The sequence below is a fragment of the Hypanus sabinus genome, chromosome 6 (genome assembly GCF_030144855.1).
Source record: "Hypanus sabinus isolate sHypSab1 chromosome 6, sHypSab1.hap1, whole genome shotgun sequence".
Lineage (NCBI taxonomy): Eukaryota > Metazoa > Chordata > Chondrichthyes > Myliobatiformes > Dasyatidae > Hypanus > Hypanus sabinus.
The window spans coordinates 63,798,971-63,819,164 of record NC_082711.1 but is presented as its reverse complement, the minus strand read 5'-3'; the positions used below and the strand labels follow the sequence as shown (position 1 = coordinate 63,819,164).

General features: G+C 40.0%; 1 long non-coding RNA gene across 2 annotated transcripts in view; it reads right to left on the bottom strand.

The window, feature by feature from the left end:
- The window catches only part of LOC132395544 (uncharacterized), a 98,343-nt gene that overhangs the window by 65,994 nt on the left and 12,155 nt on the right, over positions 1–20,194 (bottom strand). For both annotated transcript variants that reach the window (XR_009512664.1, XR_009512663.1), the window contains 2 exons: positions 18,371–18,570; positions 17,753–17,924 (listed from right to left, as the gene is read on the bottom strand). This is a non-coding gene — a long non-coding RNA (uncharacterized LOC132395544). The remainder of the gene's footprint in view (positions 1–17,752; positions 17,925–18,370; positions 18,571–20,194) is intronic.

The window sequence follows — 20,194 nt, the reverse complement described above, 5'->3', positions numbered from 1 at the left end:
CTGAAAAGCAGAGGGAGCATGAAATTAAGTTAAAACAACTGGAAGCAGCTGAAAAGGAGAAGGAAAGAGCTGAAAAGCAGAGGGAGTAGTGAGAAGGAGAAACAGAGGCAACATGAGCGGGACATGGAGACGTTAAGGAAAGAGCAAAGAGCTCAAGGGCCAGACTGAGAGGAGAGATTTAATGTAAGTAGGGAGTTTAGGTTAGTACCTCCGTTACAGGAGATGGATGTTGATAGTTATTTCTTGTATTTTGAAAAGGTGGCAGTGAGTCAGAAGTGCCCAGAGATCAGTGGGTGGCGTTGTTACAAAGTGTGTTAAAAGGGAAGGCACAATGAGCATATACGGTGTTGTCTGTGGAGGAGGAGGAGTATGAGAATTATGAGGAAGTAAAGCAGGCCATTCTTCAGGCCTATGAATTGATACCTGAGGCCTATAGAGAAAAGTTCAGAAATTTAAAGAAAGTGTGGACTCAGACGTATGCAGAGTTTGCCTATGAGAAGGGTGTGCTCTTGGATCGTTGGTGTGCAGCAGAAATGGTGGAAGAAGATTTTCGGCATTTAAGGGAGTTAATTCTGATTGAGGAATTTAAAGGTTGTGTTTCAGATGATATCCGGATGTATTTGAATAAGAAGCCGAATAAGTCCATATCCGAATTTGCCAGGTTCGCAGATGAATATGTCCTAACCCACAAGACAAAGTTTTCCTCAAATAAGAGTTACCAGAAAGACCGTGGGAATGGTAGAGAAAGCCCGCCAGCTGAGGCAGAGATCCCACCGGGAGCTAGTGGTAAAAATAAGGAGGAAGAAAGGCAAGAAAGCAGGAGGGGTCCTGGCTTGACCTGATTTAATTGTGGAAAGGTGGGTCATATTGCATCTAAGTGCTTTGCTCCGAGGAATGAGGCAGGAAAAGGGAAAGCAGCAGTCCCTACAGGGTGTATTGTGTTGATCAGTAAATCGATGAGAAAGCCCCAGATAGATAGAATATGAGAGGGATGTGAGAAGTTTATTTCAGAAGGGACCGTGTCGGTGAAAGAGGGAGAAACACCAGTTCCAGAGTGGATCTGGAGAGACACTGGAGCTGAGCAGTCTTTGATTCTCAGTAAGGTACTAGATTTTGGTCCTGAGACTGGAGAGGTAGCTTTGAGAGGCATAGGAAAAGGGACAGAAGCTGTACCTTGGCACAGGATCATTATAAATTGTGAGCTGGTATCTGGACCAGTTGAAATAGGGGTGCGATCAGAATTTCCGAGAGCTGACGTGGACGTCCTTCTGGGTAATGATTTAGCTGGGGGTAAGGTTTGGTCAGCCATGAAGCTGACGAGCCAGCCTGTAAGTGTTGAGGTCCCGCCCCTAGATTCCAAGGTATATCCCACATGCGTGACTACTTGCAGGATGTCGAGAAAGGCAGCTGAGAAAGAGACCAGTTTAAATCAGGCCAGTATCGATTTGGCTGAGACATTTTTACTGACCTTGTACCAAGAGGGGTTAGAGGGTGGTAAAATGGAGAATAGGAAAGTGAAAGAGAGTAAGGGAGAGGAGGTAGACCTACCCTTAGCCAGGAGGAAATTTATAGAGGCACGGAGTAAAAATGAGAAACAGATAAGGCTGTTAGAAGGTCCAGGGTTGGGCATGGATGATCTGTCTGGTTTGACAGAACTGTTTGAAGAAGGTGAAAATTTTAAAGGTGTTCCCGATAATGAAATGAGGGCAGTCCTAGATGAAAAGGATGCCATTACCTTGAAGGTGTCTGCTGAGTTGACAGATGAGGTTGTTTCAGCCCGCGGGGTTGAGTTTACTCCGGAAGGGAGTTGCCCAGAGAGTAACTGGGAGGATCAGGGGAACTTAGAATTTGAAAAGGGGATGGGTATTGAAAGCCTGGAAGAGGCAGATGTCCCGTTTGAGTGTGTTCAAGATGTGGATGAACTACCCATTACTGAACCTAGTAATGAAACTCAGGAAAAGTCTGAGGTATTTGATTCAGTTAAAAAGGAATGCAGTCCTTGTGGGTCAGATGGACTTGGTTCAGTGAAGAAAGGGTTAACCTTGGTACTAGTGGGAAGTGAGAATTCCCGGTTGTTTGTGTTCGAAGGTGTGTTAAAAGTTAGTGAGGAGATAAAAGGTGGTGATGTGAATATTATAATTGAAGGGAAAGGGAAAAGTGTAGTTCCTAAATTGAATAAAGAAAATTTAAAGTCTGGATTGGTGTCAGAAGCAGTAACCAGGCTGAAGGGACAGTGGCTTGTTAACATGATGCCTGCGAATCAATTACAGGTTGATTTGGAATGTAAAGGTGCCCCACGCGCTAATGTTATTCAAGGGTGTGCTGTGAAGAGGCAGAATTTGAAATGCTGTTTGGACAAAGAGGGATCGCTTGCAGAGTTTAAACTGAAAACTAATAGCATGAAGGGTCCTGAAGATAAAACTAACGACTTGCTTAAAAATAAAGAATTGCGTGGAAGTTCAGAAAATGGGCTATGTTTGGAAAACATTGTTGATAAAATAACTCCTATGAAAGGAGCATGCAAAAGCCTATCCACACTGGTAGGCAAGTTAACCACGTGGGAGTTAACTGGAAAAGGGGCGAGGGTTGACGGGATGCCACTTTAAATAACAGGATCTGGTTTTAAGGGATTTCGATAAAGCATGTAAATAATAAAGACAACACCACGGAAGATTGACTGTTAAGTTTGAAAGTAAAATAAAGTTTAGTATTTGCATAAACTTTTGTAATATACACGTAAGCTAAGATCACAACTCTTTAGTTTTGTTTTGCTGAAGAAAAGGAATAAAAATAGGTGGTTATTAAATTGGAGTCTGATGCTACAGGAATTTTATTAAGGTACAAGAGTCTCTCTGCAGGCTCTCTTGTTTCCTCAACACTACCCGCTCCTCCACCTATCTTTGTATCATTGGCAAATTTAGCCACAAATCTATTAATCCCATTCTCCAAATCATTGACATACATCATAAAAAGCAGCTGTCCCAACACCGATCCCTCGGGAACTCCAGTGGTAACCGGCAGACAGCCAGAATAGGATCCCTTTATGCCCACTCTCTTCTTTCTGCCAATCAACCAATACTCCACCTATGCCAGTAACTTCCCTATAATTCCACGGGCTCTTATCTTGCTAAGCATCCTCCTGTGCAGCACCTTGTCAAAGACCTTCTGAAAATCCAAGTACACCACATCCACTACATCTCCTTTGTCTACCCTGCTTGTAATATCCTCAGGAAGTGGCAGTAGGTTAGGCAGGAAGGATTTTTCTTTCAGGAAACCATGCTAGCTTTGGCCTATTTTATCATGTGCCTCCAGGTACTCCGGAATCTCATCCCTAACTATCAATTCCAACAACTTTCCAACCACTGATGTCAGGCTAACAGGTCTATAGTTTCCTTTCTGCTGCCTCCCACCTTTCTTAAATAGCAGAGTAACACTTGCAATTTTCCAGTTATCGGGTACAATGTCAGAATCTATCGATTCTTAAAAGATCACTGTTAATGCCTCTGCAATCTCTCCAGCTACTTCCTTCAGAACTCGAGTGTGCATTCCATCAAGTATTCCATCAAGTCCAGGAGATTGATCCACCCTCAGACCATGGAGCTTCCTGAGCACCTTCTCAGTCGTAATTTTCACTGCACATACTTCACTTCCTGACACTCCTGAATGCCCCGTATACTGCAGATGTCTTCCTCTGTGAAGACTGATGCAAAATATGCATTCAGTTCCTCTGCCATCTCTTTGTCTCTCATTACAATATCTCCAGTGTCATTTTCTATTGGTCCTGTATCTACTCTCAACTCTCTTTATATATACCCTCAACCCTTTATATACTAAATATAGCTTTTAGTATCTTCTTTGATATTAGTCACCAGCTTCCTTTCAAAATCCATCTTGTCCTTCCTAATGACCTTCTTAGTTTCCTTCTGCAAGTTTTTAAAAACTTCCTAATCTTCTATCATGCCGCTAGCTTTAGCTTCATTATAAGCCCTCTCTTTGCTTTTACATTGGTTCTGACTTCACTTGTCAGTTACAGTAGTGTCCTTTTCCCATTTGAAAATTTCTTCTTACTTGGAATAATCTGTCTTGCACTTCCCTTATTTTTCACAGAAACTCCAGCTATTTCTACTCTGCAGTCCTTCCTGATAATGTCCCTTTCCATTTAACCTTGACCAGTCGTGCTCTCATGCCATTGTAATTTCCTTATTCCACTGGAGTACTGACACATTGGAATTTAGTTTCTCCTTCTCAAACTTGATCATGTTGTGATCACTTTTCCCTAAGGGTTCCTTCACCTTAAGCTCTCTTATCACCTCCGGATCATTGCATGAGGGTTATGTAGAACCGAAGGATTAGATTGATCTTGGAGCAAGTTAAAAGGCTGGCACAGTATCATGGGCCAAAGGGCCTGTACTTTGCTGCAATGTTCTATGTTCTACATTCTGTGTTTTATGTTCTATGTTCAAACAGTTGATTGGGCTGAATACAAAAGTGGCCTGACTGCAATTATATAAGGGTCTCAATTAAATCATATCCAGGATGTAAAATCTGATCAGTGCACTTCTACCATTTAATCTAAAAGTAAAATACTCTGAGATTTACTCCTAAGCCATCAAAAAGCTATGGAGAAGTGTTAGTGTTAAAAAGTTACCTAAACTTTTATCATCAGGGATGCTTAATCAAAATACTGCAGGAGTACTTTGTGGTAGCAGAGTGTAATTATAACAACAGGAGAGCACCGAAAAAGGTGAGGGAACTTAAATTATCTGTAATTTTCCATGAAACTGTGAAGTACAAATCCATCCAATAGATATGAACGAATAGAAAAATGTATTGGTGTGATTTTAAAATTGTTATTGTACAAGAAAAATACAGCAAGATTTAACTTAAGCTTTTCCTTTTTTGGTAAAATAAAATCAGGCCAATGTTCTGCAATGTTAAGCATTTAAATAAAAAACACCAAAATAATTTGTTTAATGGAATAATTGCTAGCGGCTTTCCACACGATGAATCAAGACTCTGTAGTTTTTTATTAGTGTTGTTGAATCAGTAATGAGGTTGTAGAATCACTCAGAAGCAATCTGTGATTATTCCAAATCTTCTTACCTCTTATCTCACCCTTGCTGTTATAGTGGCAAACTGTCAGTTCCACTTCCATTTTTTATATATATTTACCAGTAAGTCAGAACATTCTGAAAAATGGCCATAACAAATCTAGAGATTTCTCTCTACAGAAGAACAGCCTGTACTACAATCAGTCGTACACCGATTATGTGCATCCCTGCAGTTTATTCTTTTCCTCCAAGAACCTTCCGATCATTTGTTAATAGAAAAGAATAATGATATTAAACTTGCTGAAGAAAGATCAATCTCTCTGGATTCTAGAAAATATGGACAGTCATTTAAGTGTTAAAAAATAGCAACTGAATACTGCTTGCATCATTTGGTATTCATGACTTTCCCAGGGGCCTGACTGCAGTTTTAAGGTGATAGTCATAGTTTATTTATTCAGTCATTTCTGTCAGTACCTCGCTTCCATATTTTTTATATTACAGCTTACCCATGGAGTATGAAAATTACATTTTTTGTTCCCCTGCAGAGGAATCATTACTGTAAACCTAGAGCATGCATCTCTGTAGGGCAAATGGAATGGTTGTATTTTCTTTGTGAATCGTTATTATCACCAGTAGAACAATATTCTACAGTTTGTTTTCTTTTATTTATATCATGGTTCGATCATTCTGATTTAGAAATATATGTAGAAAAGAGCAAACTGTGTACAAAACCTGATATATTAAGACAAAATATCAAAGTTGGCAAGCAGCAACAGGAACAAAAGAGACTTGAAATACTGCAGAAGTCAAAATTCATCTGCACTATGAAACAGTGGCAACATTGCAGGTTGATGGACTTCAGTGAAATGAATTGTTAGTTTTTCTTTCCTGATTCTGCCAGGCCTAAGAATACAAGAATAAGTTAACCCCTTGTCCTTGTTCTGTCATTCAAAAATGTAGTGTCCAATTATTTGCCACAGCCCCATTTCCCTGCATTAACCTCATGTCCCTTGATCCCCTTAATATCCAAAATCTATTGATCTCTGACTTGAATATGCTAAAAGTGATTGAGCTTCCACAGGCCTCTTGGGTAGAGAATTCCAGACAATCAAGATCTTCTAGTGGAAATTTCTTCTCATTTGTGCCCTAAGTGACTGACCTCTTACTTGGTGTTTGTAAGCTCTGGTTCCAGGCAATCCGAGCTGAAGTTTAATCCTTGCATCTGCCTCGTCAAATATGAACAGTGATCGTACTCATTCTTCAAAATTTCAGGGAGAACGGGTCCAGTTAAAATATTTCAAAAAATAATATCTCACGAACCAATCCAGTGAACTTTCATTACATTCTGTCTATCTCAATTACTTCCTTTCTCAAGTAGGAAGACAATATCTCAAGTGTAATCAAATCAGAGTCCATATTATTGCACCAAGACTTACTTTCCTTATCAAATCCTCTTGTAATACAACTGAACTGTCTGATTTGTTATTTTTATGTGCCAAATGTACATTTCAGTTATTCATGTACAATAATAACAAGGTCCTTTAGAATATAAAAACTTTTCAACTTCTAAGATTGAATGCAGAGCAGACTTGATGGGATGAATAGCCTAATACTGCTCCTATGTCTTAATGAATAAAATACACAACTTTAACTTTAACCAAGGTGAATTAACTCACACTAGTTCATTTTATATTCCAACTGTCATGCCGTTTCCCATTTTGTTTACTCTCTATAGATCTTCTAGACCTTGCACCTTAGTGTCTACCTACACTGTACTTTCTCTGTAGTTGTTACACTTTATTCTGCTTTCTGTTATTGCTTTACCTTGCACTACATCATACGCTGGGTGATGAATTGATCTGTATGAGTGATATGCAAGACAAGCTTTTCACTGTGCCTCAGTACATGTAACAATAATAAACTAATTTCTATTCCAATTCCATCACATCATCAGCAAAACTGGGTACATCATACATAATCCACTCATCCAAATCATTCACACAGATTATAAACTGCTAGATTCCCAGCAATGAACCCAAAGGCACTCCACTTGTCACAGTTTCCAGATGTGAAAATAACCCATTTATTCTAACCCTGTTTTCTCTCAATTAACCAATCATCAATTTGTGTCTGTATATTACTCCCAATCTCACTTTTAATTATCACCTGCATGCTCACATCAAACCTTTTAAAGTCCAAATACACCATATCCTTAGGTTCTTCCCATCAACTTTGTTGTTTGGAACCATAAAACATTCAAAATGTTTCATCAAGCATAATTTTTGTTCCACGTTTCAAATGCTGACTCTTCCCAAATACTCTAGTATTTTCCAGGGTCCTATTCCCACTTCCTTCATTGCTGATTCTAGCAGTTTCTCAAATACTAATGTCAGACTAACTAATCCGTACTGTTTTCTTTGCTCTCTCTTTATTTTAATAAATAATGCAATTGCATTTGCTACATTCCAATTTGCCAGAATGGTCCTAGAATCTATAGAATTATGTTAGATGGTGACCAATGCATCTGTTATCTGCTCAGCCACCTACTTGGACTGGACTGGTATTAGTATTGGCTTATTATTGTCACATGCACCAAGATACATTGAAAAGCATGTCTTGCAAACTGTTTATACAGATCAGTCCATTACTCAGTGCATTAAGTTAGGATAAAGTAAAACAATAACAATTTGGAATAAAGTGTAAAAGGTACATAAAAAGTGCAGTACAGATAAATGATAAAGTATAAGATCATAATGAGGTAGACTGGGTAAGAGGCTGAGTCCATCTTATCATATGAGGCCCATTCAAGAGTCTGATAACGATGGTATAGAAGCAGTCCTTACACCCAGCAATACACGCTTCCGTGCTTGTTTTTATCTTGATGGGACAGGAGAGAGGAGAGATTGTTTTGGGTGGGAGGGGTCTTAGATTAAGGTGGCTGCTTTACTGATGCAGCAAGAAGTACAGATAGAGTCCATAGATGGGAAGCTTTTTCCTTTGATGTACTGGCTGTGTCCACAAATCTTCGCAGGTTTTTGTAGTCATGTGCAGAGCAGTTGCCATGACCACAAGAAATGGCCCAAGCTGTTATGCCTCCATGCTTTCTATGGTGCATCGATAAAATTAGTAAGAGTTGACAGGGACATGCTGAGTTTTGAGGAAGTAGAGCCATTGTTGAGCTTTCTCCGCTGTGGCATCGTGCTTGAACCAGTATGAGTTATTGCTGATGTTCACGCCCTTACTAATCAAGAACTTATCAACCTCCATTTTAAATCTACCCAATGACCTGACCCCTCAATTGTCTGTGGCAATGAATTCCACTGATTCACCACCCTTTAGATAAAAAAGGTGGTGGGAGAGATGGACAGGGCAAAGGGGATATCGTCCCTATTATCTGCCATGGGAATTCACCTCAGTCATACTGACAGTGGTGTACATTCCTCCCCAGGCGGACATGGAGTGTGCTGTGAATACACTGTATGCCAACATCAGTGAACTTGAGACCAGGTATCCGGAGGCTTTGCTCATTACAACCGGGGACTTTAACCAGGACAACCTCAGAAAAAGTGCTGCCAGAGTTATACCAACATGTCGCCTGCTCCACTAGAGGCCCAAATATACTTGACTACTGCTACACAGCAGTCAAGGATGCCTTCCGTTCTGTCCCACGACCTCACTTCGGAAAATCGGACTATCTTTTCTATTTTCTAATTATGATTTATAATTTAAATTTTTATTATATTTACTTCGATTTGTACTTAAGGGAGCATGAAGCACAAAAACAAATATCATTGTCATGATTGTACGCTCTAGTATCAATTGTTTGGTGACAATAAAGTAAAGTATGATATCAGATTAAAGTGGTTAATGGGAGACAATTAAAGGGCTATTACACTTTTCCTCTGCTATGTATTGCTAATGATAGGACTTTAGTACATGCCCAGCAGGTTTAATTTCATCTCCATTTCCTTATCCCCTAAACAATTTCTTCTATCTCAATTTGTAAGCAACCCATATTAATCTTAGGTAACCTTTCCCTTTTCATATAGCTAAGAAAACTGCCACAGTGTTTTTGATCAGTTCTACTCCCTTTCCCAATTAATAGTTTTCCTTTGGTGAATTCAAAATCTTCACAATCTTCAGGATCATTGGACTCCATTTGATAAATAGTAATAGTAATAGGCATCCGTTAGTCTCGTGATTTACGCCTTGGAAGGTTTCCAGGGCGCAGGCCTGGGCAGGGTTGTATGGGAGACCAGCAGTTGCCCAAGCTGCAAGCCTTCCCCTCTCCACACCACCGATGTTGTCCAAGGGAAGGGCACTAGGACCCAAGCAGCTTGGCACCGGCATCATCACAGAGTAATGTGTTGTTAAGTGTCTTGCTCAAGGACACAACACGCTACCTCAGCTGAGGCTCGAACCAGTGACCTTCAGATCACTAGACCAATGCCTTATCCACTAGGCCACACACCAACGATATATTATATAGTTATAAATATAGCACTGAGATATGGAGAGAGGCTGAGGCTCAATTCATTGGAACGCAAGAGAGAATTAGGGGTGATCTTTAAGAGCAGCATCAAATCGTGCACACTATCTTTTCCTCGATCTGGGGAATTAAGAAATAGAGGGCATAGATTTAGGAAGAGAGTGGTGAAATTTAATAAATTAAATCAGATCATGTCAGATTCAGATTTATCACATATACATTGAAAGGTTCATTTTTGTAAACAACCGACCTGCCCAAGGCTTCGTGCGTGGTAGGTCATGTTTAACAAATCTACTAGAGTTTTTCGAGGAGGTTACCAGGAAAGTGGATGAAGGGAAGGCAGTGGATGTTGTCTACATGGACTTCAGTAAGGCCTTTGACAAGGTCCCTCATGGAAGGTTAGTTAGGAAAATTCAGTCGGTAGGTATACATGGAGAGGTAGTAAATTGGATTAGACATTGGCTCTATGGGAGAAGTCAGAGAGTGGTAGTGGAGGATTGCTTCTCTGAGTGGAAGCTTGTGACTAGTGGTGTGCCACAGGGATCAGTGCTGGGTCCATTGTTATTTGTCATCTATATCAATGTTCTGGATGATAATGTGGTAAATTAGATCAGCAAATTTGCGGATAATAAAAAGATTGGAGGTGTAGTGGACAGTGAAGAAGGTTTTCAAAGCTTGCAGAGGGATTTGGATCAACTGGAAAAATAGTCTGAAAAATGGCAGATGGAGTTTAATACAGACAAGTGTCAGGTATTGCACTTTGGAAGGAAAAACCAAAGTAGAACATACAAGGCAAATGGTAAGGCACTGAAGAGTGCAATAGAACAGAGGGATCTGGGACTACAGTTACAAAATTCCCTACAAGTGGTGTCACAGGTAGATGGGGTCGTAAAGAGAGCTTTTGGTACACTGGCCTTTATAAATCAAAGTATTGAGTATAAGAGTTGGAATGTTATGGTGAGGTTGTATAAGGCATTGGTGAAGCTGAAATTGGAGTATTGTGTGCAGTTTTGGTCATCGAATTACAGGAAGCATATTAGTAAGGTTGAAAGAGTGCAGAGAAGGTTTACAAGGATGTTGCCGGAATTGAGAAACTGAGTTATAGAGAAAGGTTGAATAGGTTAGGACTTTATTCCCTGGAGCATAGAAGAATGAGGGGAGATTTGATAGAGGTATATAAAATTATGATGGAGTGAATGCAAGCAGGCTTTTTCCACTGAGGCGAGGGGAGAAAAAAACCAGAGGACATGGGTTAAGGGTGAAGGGGGAAAAGTTTAAAGGGAACATTAAGGGGGCTTCTTCACACAGAGAGTGGTGGGAGTGTGGAATGAGCTGCCAGATGAAGTGGTGAATGCGGGCTCACTTTTGACATTTAAGAAAAAGGTCTGGTTCTGTGCTGAGATGTTCTATGGTTCTATGGATGCGCAGGAAGCAGCCTGCAAGTGTTGCCACACATTCTGGTGCTAACATATCATGCCTGCAACGTTCAGTGGAACTACACAAGCAGCAGCAGCAGCATCAACAACAACAAAGCCGTATGACCATAGCAAAACAAGCATCTTTCCCACCCTTCCACCCATCCATTCATCCATCCATCTATCAACTCACTCAAAGTGACAGGCCTCCAGCCCCTGACTTCAGACTCTCAGACTGTTCATATAAAAATTATGCTCACTCTTCACAACAGGGCTTTTAACTACCAAATTATTATTTAACCTTTTCTAGTACAATATAAAACAAATTTGTTCTTCAACTTACTGATCTAGAAAACTGTCTCTTATATCTTCATGATTTATCTTCTATAATACCACTGTTAATTTGTTCTTTCCATTCAGTATGGAGAACAAGATTGTTCTATCGGAGGGAAAGGAGGGATTTCTGCATTCTCTGTTTCACAGAGACATGGCTCACTCTGGGCATGCTGGATACATCGGTAAGATCTGAAGGCGTCTTGATATACGAGATGGACTGATGCTAATTTGGAGGAGGTAAAATGTGGGGTTCTGTGTTTCATGATAAACTCTTTGTTCTGCTCAGACACGGTGTTCTTGTTGCACTCATCTACTCCTGACCTGTAACATCTAATGATTAAGTGCTAACAGTTCTACTTACCACAAGAGTTCTCCTCCATGATCCTGACTGCAGTTTACCTACTGCCAAAGACCAATGTTAAGCAGGCACTCCATGTACTGAGTGCTGCCATGGGTAAACAAGAAATAGCCTACCCCAATGCCTTTCAAATCATTGTCATGGTCTTCAATCAGAGTTGTCTGAAGAAATCTCTGCCCAGTTATCTTCAACATATCACTTGCAGAACCAAGGGTCCCAATACACTTGACCACTGCTATGCTACCATTAGGAATGCCTACCGTTCCATGCCTAGAGCACTTTTCAGGAATTCTGATCACTTGGGCTGCCCTCCTCTTACCTGTACACAGGCAGGGCCTAAGTGGCAAGGCTCTAGGTATAAGGACAACATAAAGGTGGTAGTAGGAGGCAGGGCAGCAGCTTTGATTCAGTAGACAGGGCAGTGTTGAAGGCCTCATCAGAGGATCTGAACCAATACATCACAGTTGTCACAGCCTTTATAAAAACAGTCATAGACTAGTGTGTCCCAACTACGCACATAATTCAGAGTCTTCCCCAACCAGAAGCCCTGGATGAACTGTGAGATCCACAATCTGCTAAGGGCCAGCTCAGTGGCATTGAGGTCTGCCGACCAAGCAAAATACAAGAGGTCCAGGATGACCTCTGGAAAGCTATCTCACGTGTAAAGTGACAATTCCAGACCAAACTTGAATCACTGGAGGATGTTCAACAGCTGTGACAGGGTTAAATGCTATTATCTCTTACAAAGAGTAATCAAGTGACATAGGTGACAACTTGTCTTTGGTTCCAAATAAGATCAGTGCCTTCTATCTCATTTTGATCATCAAAACATGGAGGAACCTTCACAAAATCCCACGCTCCTCTCCCAATGACCCTGTGATTTCAGTCTCTGAGGTTTCTGCGAGAGCATTATTCATAAGGGTGAACCCATGGAAAGCAATGGCCCAGATAGGTGAAATACTAAAAACTTGATCAACTGGCGGGAGTGTTCACTGATATCTTTATCCTCTCACTTTGGCTGATTGAGGTACTTTCTTGCTTCAAGCAGGCTTCAATTACATCAGTGCCTAAGAAGACCGTGGTAACCTTCCTCGAAGATTATCATCCAATAGCACTTACATCCACAATGGTGAAGTGTTTTGAGAGGTTGGTAAAAAAACATATCAACTCTTGCCTGAGAAATGTCTTGGATCCACTCCAATATGCCTACTGGAATGACAGATCAAGAGAAAATTCCATCTCATTGGCTCTTCACTCAACCCTGGAACATCTGAACAGCAAAGGTGCGTACATCAGGATGCTCCTCATTGATTACAGTGAGGCATTCAATACTATCAACCCCTCAAAACTAATCAATAAGCTTCAGGACATTAGCCTCAATACCTCCTTGTGCAACTGGATCCTTTATTTCCTCACTTGCAGACCCCAGTCAGTTTTCATTGGCAACACCTCCTGCATATTCTCCATCAGCTCAGGTGCACCACAATTCTGTGTGCACAGCCCCTTGTTCTACTCACTTTATATAACCATATAACAATTACAGCATGGAAACAGGCCTTCTTGGCCCGTGCCGAATGCTTACTCTCACCTAGTCCCACCTACCTGCATTCAGCCCATAACCCTCCATTCCTTTCCTGTCCATATACCTATCCAATTTTTTTTTTTAATGACAATACCGAACCTGCCTCTACCACTTCTACTGGAAGCTCATTCCACACAGCTACCACTCTCTGAGTAAAGAAGTTCCCCCTCGTGTTACCCCTACACTTTTGCCACTTAACTCTCAACTCATGTCCTCTTGTTTGAATCTCCCCTACTCTCAATGGAAAAAGTCTATCCACATTAACTTTATCTATCCCCCTCATAATTTTAAATACCTCTATCAAGTCCCTACTCAACCTTCTATGCTGCAAAGAATAAAGACCTAATTTGTTCAACTTTTCTCTGTAACTTAAGTGCTGAAACCCAGGTAACATTGTAGTAAATCTCCTCTGTACTCTCTTTATTTTGTTGACATCTTTCCTATAATTTGGTGACCAGAACTGTATCAATCCTCCAAATTTGGCCTCACCAATGCCTTGTACAATTTTAACATTACATCCCAACTCCTATACTCAATGCTCTGATTTATAAAGGCCAGTATACCAAAAGATTTCTTCACCACCCTATTCACATGAGATTCCACCTTCAGGGAACTATGCACCATTATTCCTAGATCATTCTATTCTACTGCATTCCTCAATGCCCTACCACTTATGACCGTGAGGTTAAGCACAGCTCCGGTGCCATAGTTAAATTTGCTGACCAAGTCAAAGGTGGTAATGAATCAGCATAGAGGAAGGAGATCGAAAATCTGGTTGTTTGGCTCCACAACAGCAACCTCTCACTCAAAGCAGCAAAAACAAAAAGCTAATTATTGACTTCAGGAGCAGGAACTTGGAAGTCCATGAGCCAGTTCTCATCAGGGGATCAGAAGTAGAGAGGGTCAACAACTTTAAATTCCTTGATGTTATCATTTCAGAATTTCTGTCCTGGGTCCAGCATGTAAGTGCCATTATGAACAAAGCACAACAGCACCTCTACTTTCTTAAGGGTTCATGAAGATTTAGCATGTCATCTAAGACTTCTATAGATATGTGCTGGAGGGTATATTGACTAGTTGCATCACAACCTGGTATGCAAACATCAATGCCCTTGAATGGAAAATCCTACAAAGGTAGCGGATACAACCCAGTCCATCGTGGGTAAAGCTCTCCTCACCACTGGGCACATCTACATGGAGTGCTAGCAGAGAAAAGCAACATCTATCTTCAAGCATGTCCACCATCCAGACCATGTTCTCTTCTCACTGCTGCCATCAGGAAGAATGTACAGGAGCTTCAGGACCCATACCACCAGGTTCAGAACCATCAGGCTCTTGAGCCAGATGGGATAATTTCACTCACCCCATCATTGAACTGTTCCCACTATCTATGAAATCACTATCAAGGACTCTTCATCTTATGTTCCTGATATTTATTACTTATTTGTTATTATTATTATTTTTTGACCTTGATCAGTTTCCTGTCTTTCGCACAGTGATTATTTGTCCATCCTGTTGGGTACAGTATTTCATTGATTTTATTGTATTTCTTGTATTACTGTGAATGTCCACAAGAAAATGAATGTCAGGGTTGTATATGGTGACACATATGTATCCTGATAATAAATTTACTTTGAACTATGACTTTTAATAAGTAGATTAATGTCATTCATTATCATTACGTTGCCCTTTTCTCAAACACTTCAAATTTACTGATATTGTCATTACTGTTAAGGAACCCCTAGACAACTCCCGACAATGTTTCCAGCCCCTGCTGCATTTCAGCTCCAGACAAACTGGCTCTATGTCACTATTTCCTTTTCCCCATTCTTTACCTTCAAGGCTGGCCATTTTTCATTTCATTTTTTCCTAACCCGAGCCATTTGCAGCCATGCCTTTGTAATGGTTTTAAATTGTACCAACTTGTTTCTATCTATGCCTGCTGTCTGCCTTGTTATAAATAATGTATGCCTGCAGATTTTTCCTTATAAACCATTTTGCTGCTCCAACTTTAAGTATAATAACAAGGCTCTGTCCCTTTCAGATCAAAACACGTTTTGTAAACTTACACTAACCCCTTTCCATTATCTTTAATTTCTTAATTTTTTCCTCAGCTACAACACCCCACCTTCCTCATTGTTCAGTTTAAATTATTTTTTACACCCCAGTATTTGCTATTTAGACAAGCACATGAACAAGTGAGGAATATAGACTATCTATAGGAAGGTGTGCAGTTGAAATTGACATCATAGCACAGACATTGTAGGGTGAAAGACTTGTTCCTATGCTGTACTGTTCCAATTATTCTATGCAGTTTATGCACACTCAGATATAACTCTTATCTTTTAGGAGAGATTGAGTGCTTTTAGAATCTGCACTCAACCTCTCCTGTAGTGAGCTTTCAAATGGCTTACTGTGATTGAAATAATACTGAGAATGTTTGCCTCATGTTCCACCAGCAGTGGGTCATTTAGCCCTGCGGGTGTGTGGGCAAAGGGCCTGCTTAGAACTTTTGGCTCTGATGAACTTCCTCACAGTTATACTGTGTGATGCACCAGTGAAAGCAGGAGCTCGCTGACCATAAGACGCGAATGATTGATGAAATCGTACCCACCACAGGAAAAAGGCAGATAGTTATGTAAAAGCTACAAATGGGAAACAAACTGAATAACAGAGAAAGATGGGCAGGCAGAGAGCGAAAGACAGACAGACAGACATAGTGAACAGTTGCATCATTAATCAGAATAGCAAGAATTAATCAATAACCTTTACTTATTTAGTACCATTATAAAGCAATCCAATGCTACAGTCAGATTATTAAACATGATGAAGTTTCATAATGAATAAATCATTTTAAAGAAAGACAGAGTCAGAAAGAGACTGAACCTGAAAGAAAATCTTCCAGGGCATGGACTTAAGGATCTGAAGACATGGCAACCTGTAAGGGAAGCTAACAGACAAAATAAACTGCAAATGAGAGTACAAATGTGAATGACAGGAGAGTCAACCTTCTGTTTAAACATTAAACATTTCTGTTTCAGAGGCTGCTGTGCTTCCTAATCTTATTGTAGCTGGCAGTCAGAAGCAAACTTGAGTTACGATATGATTAATTCAGTTTCGATGTGAATGTATTTGGAGGCACGGGGAAGAGTTATTCTTCAATGATCTGGTTGGGTGAGTTAATTAGAAAACACACACATGTATTGCCTATTGAATCCATTGTAGTGGGAATGTGATAGGAATAAGAAAATAAATCAGAGAAAAAGAAAGCTTTAGGCAAAAAGCCAGTCAGATTTAGAGCAGCATGCTATATTGGGCACAAGAGTAGTGCTGACTATGGGGACATTTTAGGAAGAGAAGGCAAGTGAAAACTGGAAACTTCAGTCATGGAGAAAATACACTGGACTCTGGCAGATTGTTTACATTTGCTAATTCAGCTCGGCTAGTAATGCTGCTATTTCTCGTGCATCTGCTGAAGCACTTTGGTTTGACAGGACAACTATATGTTGAAGTCAGTGGTGCACACAGGCAAGGTAGAACACCACACACATTCAAAAGGTCATAGTCTCATTTCTGATCAAGCTCACTGCTGAAACTAATTTCACATGTTGAAATGAAAAACATTGGAAAAATTCATACTTCTTTAGGTCGAGAAAGTGGTAGCAATATCCTGCCAGTGTCGTTCTGATTAATAGGTGCTTATATTTTTAAGAAGCATTTCCGTAATCAAAATGATCCATCCAGTAATAGCTTAAAGTATACTGCCTTGACTTTTTTATTATCATGATCACGTTGAAACGGACCGTAAAAAAATTATTCAAGCCAAAAATTTTCTGTTTTGACTTGATTGTTCCTGCATAGAGTAAATCTGCTGCTCTGGGGTGTAGCTATATTAGAAACCCTGCCCCTTGGAGTCTGACATGACACAGGCAGGGGAGAAAAGTGCTGGAAGTCAGTGAGGAGGAGGAGGAAGAGAAGGGCTCTCAAGCTGAGTGTCACACCTGCCCAAGGACATCAGGAAGTCATTCTTCTACATAAACCTCAGTGAGAAAGTGCATGGAGGCCACACATGCTTCAGAAAACATGCCTCAGTGAAACCTCCACCCACAATACCAGCATCAAATTATTGTACCATCTTGCTGGTGCATATTGACTTTTATGCCTCAGGCTCTTTCAGCTCAAAACATAAAAAATTACAGTGAAAATCCACTTCTTTAACTAAAATCATAAATCAAAGAATGACAATATTATATTAAAAGTATGAAATAATCACCCCTCTTCCATGCACGTTTGCCTGGCCTAGTACTGCAGTGCAATGCTACTGCAGTGGATAGAGATAATTGGAGGAAAGATGATGGCCTTCACCAAGCAAGAAGCTGCTGGCCTTCTGCAGGAGCTCTGGGCTGAAAGAAATCCCACTTTGAGTAGAACCACCTCAGCAGGAGCACCTGAAGTCTCAGCTGTGTAGCAAACAAATGACTGAAGGGGCATTTGCAAAGTGGCTTTGTTGTGATCACAAACCTCTGGGAGGATGTTGGCTGTCCACAGAGCATTTGTATTCCTTCTAGCATGGTGTATCAGGAATCCCGATAGTTTACTGGAAGGATTATTGGATGCTACGATGCCCTGAATCTCCGGTATCCAAAGACAGAGATGGCAGCAGTCTGAGTTTGCAGGGTAGTTCTCTGAATTTCTACAATGGAATTAAAAGTAATCGATGCTTGGTTTATACATATACTAATGAGTTAGAAAACATTGACTCCAAACTTTGCATGAAACTTGATCCAGGTCTACACAATACACTTTAACTTTACTATCAAGACTTTCTTGCTTTGTGTAATTGATGGTTTCAGTTGCCTTTTTAACAGCACTGACTCCATTTTGAAATTAAATAACAGGTTCTAAGATGTTTAGATGTATGCTGAAGTCATTATAATGCACTATAGAAATGCAAAATTTTCCATGTTTGTCAAATGCACTTTCACTAAGCTTTTGATTCAGTCTATTTATTTAAGAAAAAGATTATACTGATGTTTTTATTTCACAATTCTGGTGTTCAGAGAAAAATATGGAAAATTAACATGGAAATATTCACACATATTTAAGAAACTGTATGTTGCCTGATACTTTCTTACTTACTTGTGCCCTTAACTGGAGCATATGCCATCGATGACCTCCCATCTCCATTGTCCTCTCAAGCTGATGGTATGGTTGGAGTTTATCAACACTTCCATTGCATCCACTGTACAGGGGATCAGCTTATACAACTTCACTTGGATGGCCTTACCCATTTCCACTTCTCATGATTGGGACATAGGGTTGGACTCTGGGAGGCACTACTGAAATTGTTGTAAATAATAATGTTTACATTAATGTTGCATTTAGTTTTATTTATATGAACTCCCATTTATTTTTCAATCATACAAGACAACAGAGATGGATTCAGTTGTAGACAGGGTGCATGCAACACAAAGAAATTAGATTTAAGAGATCATTCTGCTTTATGGGTCAAATTCAGCTGGACTATGGTTCTATGTAGACAAATCTTCACTTAAGCATTGATCCTGGCTCTGAACAGATAGGATCACATCAGTGGTTCCTATCAATTGGCAAGATTATAAATGCATATGGCTATTCAATTATGTTCCAAATTATTTCAGGAGAATTCAACTGACATAAAAGTAATGGTTCACTGATATCCTGCCATGTCTGTCCTTGTTTAGAATAAAATCCCCACAGGAACTTCCTTACAGAAACCTCTCTAATCCTCATCAGCTAGCCTTGGGTAGTGAAGAGCCTTCTTGGGGTAAACTGCATCATGTGATGGAGCTAGAACATCCTCAGAAACACTGAAAAAAATCATTGATATTTGAAAGAGCTAGTAATCAAAGATTAGTATTGAACAGACACAAGGTAAATATGGAGAGGCATTACAGAGATCTGCATTAAGTCCACAGTTGTTTTTGATATCTATTCATTATCTGGGCCTATTCAGAAAACACAAGATTTCTAAATAAGTAAAGTTACCAAGGCAAAACTTAGAAATAAAGAAAACAGTGGGGAATTTGGTAGAAGACTACAAATTGACATAATCATCTGAATAGAGGCAATGTAACTAGTGTAGCACAAGATGAAACATTCTGACAAGAAAAATGAGAGTAAATATGACTAAAAAGTATCTGGTTCAAGCGAGTTCAGGAAGAAAAGGCCCAAGTGTATACGCTCATTAAAGTAGATGACAGAACACAGTTAAGAAAGCTGGTAAAAGCTCACTTAGGCTCCTAAGCTCTTTAGTCAAAGGTACAGAATACACAAGCAAGAATGTTGGCATTTTAAGTAATATTAGGTTTCACCTGATGATCTATGCTCATTTAAGGAAGAAGTTTCAAACTATTGAAACATTAATTAGAACAAAGAATGATACAGGATGAGATGATAAGGACCTTCAGCCCTCACTGTCTGTGCTGACCATAACTGCATAGCTGCCTACATATGGGCTATATCTCTCCATATCCTGTCTCTTTATTTGTCCACCTAAGTACTTCTTAAACAGCACTACCCAATCTTCCCCACGCCCATGCCTACATCTCCTTCCAGCATTTATCCCTCTGTGCAAAAAAAATGCCTTGAAAATCTCCTTTAAACCTTCACCCTCTCACCTTTATCTATGCTCTCTAGTATTTGACATTTCCAAAGTATGCTTGAAGTCCTCACTTGAATTTGGATTTCTGTTCAAGTGAGGAATAAAAGTGGCCGGGGCTGTACTTAAAGCAGAAAGATGAAAGTGAATCATAATCAAGCTATTCATGAACACAAAAGCCCTGAAACGTTTCAACACCGGAAGGGTGCATTAAAAACATGCTGCACGTTGGCCAATGATTTTATTTTGCAAGGGCACAGAACCTTGATCTGTTAATACTTTTGCTGAACCTATTCTCTCATTTCAGAGTGACTGGAGGTGAT